The 4522-nt window shown below is 39.9% G+C and overlaps 1 pseudogene; it reads left to right on the top strand.

Moving 5' to 3' along the window:
- The first annotated feature begins 18 nt into the window (after positions 1-18).
- LOC105681945 lies at positions 19-4475 on the top strand (annotated as a pseudogene).
- The last annotated feature ends 47 nt before the right edge of the window (positions 4476-4522 follow it).

The raw sequence follows: 4522 nt of genomic DNA, 5'->3' as shown, positions 1-4522 counted from the left end.
ATGATTGAGCAAGGCGTGATGGTCCATCGAAAAGCCTGTGGGCATCACCTTTGCACGTTGTGCCGAGAAACGGCACTAAACGCTCGCACAGTACCTGACGGATACATGCCACCACACATAGAGGACATTGCCCACCATCTACACGGTAAGCGCATATTTTCAAAACTTGATCTCGTTCGCGCTTACCGCCAAATTCCAATTGCGGTCGCGAGATCACCTATCATCAGTGACCAGTATTTTTACCTCCGTTCAAGGGGTTAGGTCAGGTTAGGTTAGGGTCGCGCTACAGAGCCACAGGCAGAGGGTAAACGCAAGTTAGTTGTCCTTTAGAAATAAGAGAGCTCGTTGTTAATCGTTATCCGGTAGTTGCTAGTCGTTCTACTTGGTCGTCACTCGTCAGAGTCGACGCTCGTAGCCATCGCTCGTTCTAACTGATAGTCGCTTATTGTCTCTAGTTTCTACTTGCAAAATCCAACAAACGCCGAGCAAAGAGATTATGATATTTATGGCTGCACCGGGTATAATACTGTTAAGCCCGCGTCGCAACGTCAATGCGACCAGAGGGGATGAAAATACGCATGGACGTGGTCGTTCGATATATCCCTTTGCAGGTGCACTCACGACACGGTTAATTTCGACGAAAAGTCAGCTTACGAAGGCGTTAGGATGTTTAAGAGAAGAATCTTACGACAAAGTGATATCTTTTTTTCTTTACACGAGTCAAAAGTATAACGTTTTAAAGATATATTTTTGAAACCTTGAGGATAATTTTGTGCAGCACTATATATATATATACTATGTAGTAGTAATAATTCTAAAAGCATAATATTCGTAAATCTGATTTTCCAATTTGCAGCCATACTTTATGGTACGGTCATCGATTTCTTCCCGAATGTCATGCGTCACCAATGTAGTCGTAAAAATCGTAAAAGTCGTAAAATTATAATTCGCAGGGGATCCGTGAATCTGTTGGCTTGTACATCATTGGGTCGCCGCCGATAGGGCCAAATAGCTGCATAATCTAGACGCAACGAAGATACGCGTGGGCACTTTGAAAGACGAGTACAACCTGATTCTGTTATCATAGAGCATCGTTTTGCAGATCTGAAGATTTTTCTAAATAAAACATACGACCCGAACGTTCGTCTTTGTTAGCCGTATCGCTGTATCAAGGGATAGAGCAATCCTCGTTTCCCTGGTGTAACAAAGCTATCCTGTGGGTGCGAAACCTCGTCGAGCACGGTATCGTGAAGTTTCTCGAGTAGTGTAAAGTCTAAGGCGTGGGTTTGAAGCGAAGAAAAAAGTTGAAGCGGTCCAGTGTCCGTAGTCTTAATTTTTAATAGCGTGTGTTCAGTTTAATGGAAAGGCGCGTGTGCGTTCGTTACATGTGCCAGCCAGTTCGTGAAAAGAACCAGATCCACTAGAGGAAACTTGGAAAAAATTGGACGTGGGTGAAAGGTGAAGTAGAATTTTTTTTTCGTCGATAGTCGTAAAATTCTAAAGCTTCGAATATTCCTCAAAAAAGATATATCTAACAAAGGAAGTGTCTCGTATTACCGTTTATTATTCATTTATTATCTTAATTAGACAAGCAGAGGAGTATAGAAATGTACTAAACAGATATTTATTCTTACTTTGATGAAAAATTCGTACTATCTCGAAAGTGACATTAAACCTGATAGGTCTTCTTCGTGCAATCTCTTCCTCTCTTCCCAAAGATTGGACCGGAAGTGCTCGAACGCAACAGCAGCAAAGGTCGAATAGCTCTGCTATTCGTTCCACAATCGTGTTTCGCGGTTTCCCAAAATTATAGTAATTTTTCACTGTCTTCGGAGCACCTTCTCAAAGTTTCCCTTGTACTGCACTTTTCTTCGAAAAAGAAACTAATTCTGTGAAATCTTACTACACAGGATATTCTCTTCGAGCAGAAAGACGAGACGAGGGTCGCGTGAAATTGACCCTCTTATAATATAAACGCTTCTTTCACTGTGAAGCATTCCAGTGTCCAAGACGACGTAGCTTTATGCGATACGTTTTGCCCTTCTATGCACGGTAATGATTGCAAATATTTCTCGGAATTATTGAAAAAAAATCTTCTTTAACAAGCCTAAGAACTCTATAAATGAAAAAAATTCCACACAAGAAATGATACGAACAACCGATTTCTATTTCCCTATAAACAAACTACTTCCTTGTTGCTAGATTGTGATAGTACGTGCACTCGACTCGAAAGTATAATAGCTAGGCACGCGTGGGAGCTTTGTAAATCGACCCTGGTCAAATGGCTGGACGGACACGGGAACGTCGACTTTTCGAAATTCTCTGTCTAAGGACCTGGCCTAAGTGTCTGGCCTTTTCGAGTCTGAAGAGGTCTAACAAGTTTCGTGGATGTAGCAGGATTTCCAGCATTTGCATATACGTGCCGCACGTCGATGCGCGATGCCGCCCAATTACTGAGAATCCATCGTTTCCTTCCGCAACGTTCAATGAAATCCAAGAATCTCCGGCCTCTACTACACTCTAAAAATCTTTCCTCTTTTCTAAAGCATTTTGCATCTTTGTACGATTTCTTCCTTCGTTTCGTCTATGTTCGGGATTTGGAGTGGCCGTCTGGTAATTACCGCGATGCTTTATGTGAACCAGATGCAATCCACGGGCAGGACGACCGTCAAGGGTCTACGCTACTTTAGTGCGGACCCATCATAAACGTAACCCATAAGATACGTAACTTCTTTATTTTATGGTACATCTCAGGAAGACCGGAAACGCGGGTTTTACCCAAGTGTAAGGTCACCCGCGCGCGAACCTTCATTAGGGCGGCCAGCTCATCCTCAAACATAGGTCTTTACCCTATGATTAGTTAGGGACAGACTTGAGACTCACCCACCACGAACTTTCCTCTACGACAGTAACATCACCAAGAGTCACTCTTGCACCAGTATTCTAAATGTCCACATATGACAGTATTCAATCAGTGACAATTATATTTAACACTATAACCAGTGAACTAAAAGACAGTTGTATTCAGAGTATTGAGTGGAACAGTATAACCAATGAACTAAACACATAAAGAGAGCTAAGACATACTTATAAAGGACATGACTACACAGTTCATATTCTGTTACCTTTTGGTCCTCATTTAATATCTATTGATGAGAACAACAATCTTAAATTGTCGGATATTGGAACAGAAGAGCTAATAACAGAACTTGATTTCAATGATAAACATTTCAAAATTACAACAATAATATAATAGATCCTAACACCTATATAAACAAAATATTACTTGGAAGTGAACAAGGTCAACTGCAGTTATGGAATTTGCGAGTTCTAAAATTAATTTATACGTTTAAAGGTTGGAATACACCAGTTACTGCACTGGAACAGGCATCTGCAATAGACGTTGCAGCTGTAGCGTAATAATTGATCAAATTATTAAAAAGTATCGATCTCAAAACAGGAGATCGAGCTCTTTATTTCCACACACTTATACAGTGATTAATAATATTATATTCGAGGTTCACAACGATACAGTTTTGGGTAGGTTTTGAGTATTGCAGACTGCAGACTGCTCGGGTGATTTCGGGAGGAGTATTTATATTAGTTTATTTGTTGGAGTGGGAGAAAGACTCTGGACTTTGGTTGTACGGATGTATCATGTTTGGAGTGACTGGATGTTACTCTGGCGGTGACTCATGATAGGGCAGTTAGGATTAACTATCTTATCGGAGTCAAATTTACCCTGTGACACAGCAATAGGTTTAAGAGATGGAAGAATTATGTTACATAATTTGAAGCTTGATGAAACACTTTTTGAATTAGTTCAAGATTGGGCTTGTGTAATATGCATTAGTTTCCGAACAGATGAGCATCCAATAATGGCCACAGGAAGTTTAGAGGGTCACACTGTATTTTGGAACTTAGAGCAACGTAAAGTAGAAAGCCAACTCCTTAAAGCTCATTTTAGGGGTGTTACAGGATTGAAATATTTACCCAATGAACCATTGTTAGTATCTTCTTCTTCCGACAATTCCATAAGTTATGGATATTTGACTTAGCTGATGGAGCTGGAAGACTTTTAAGAATTAGAGAAGGTCATTCAGAACCTCCTAATATTATTCGTTTTTATGGGAATGAAGGTGACAATATATTAACAGCTGGAAGTGATTCTTCTTTGAGGATGTTTTCTACAATTATAGAAATGTTGAATACAAGCTTTGGAAAAGCGTCATTCAACAGAAAAGCTGCAAAGAAAAGAGGAAGACTTATTGAAAATCTTTTACTAATGCCACCGATTACTAATTTTACTATAGAGTTAACAAGAGAAAAAGAATGGGATAACATTGTAGCAACACATTCTGGTTTGAATGCAGTCACTACATGGTGTTCTAATAAAACAAAAATGGGAGAACACAAATTAATCCTAGAGTCACTCTTGCACCAGTATTCTAAGTGTCAACATATAACAGTATTTGGTCAGTGACCATTATATTTAACAGGATAGCCAGTGAACTAAAGACAG

This window comes from Bombus impatiens, unplaced genomic scaffold, assembly GCF_000188095.3.
Source record: "Bombus impatiens unplaced genomic scaffold, BIMP_2.2 scf_3342, whole genome shotgun sequence".
NCBI lineage: Eukaryota > Metazoa > Arthropoda > Insecta > Hymenoptera > Apidae > Bombus > Bombus impatiens.
The sequence above is the reverse complement of the archived record's forward strand: the minus strand, read 5'-3'. Positions and strand labels throughout refer to the sequence as shown.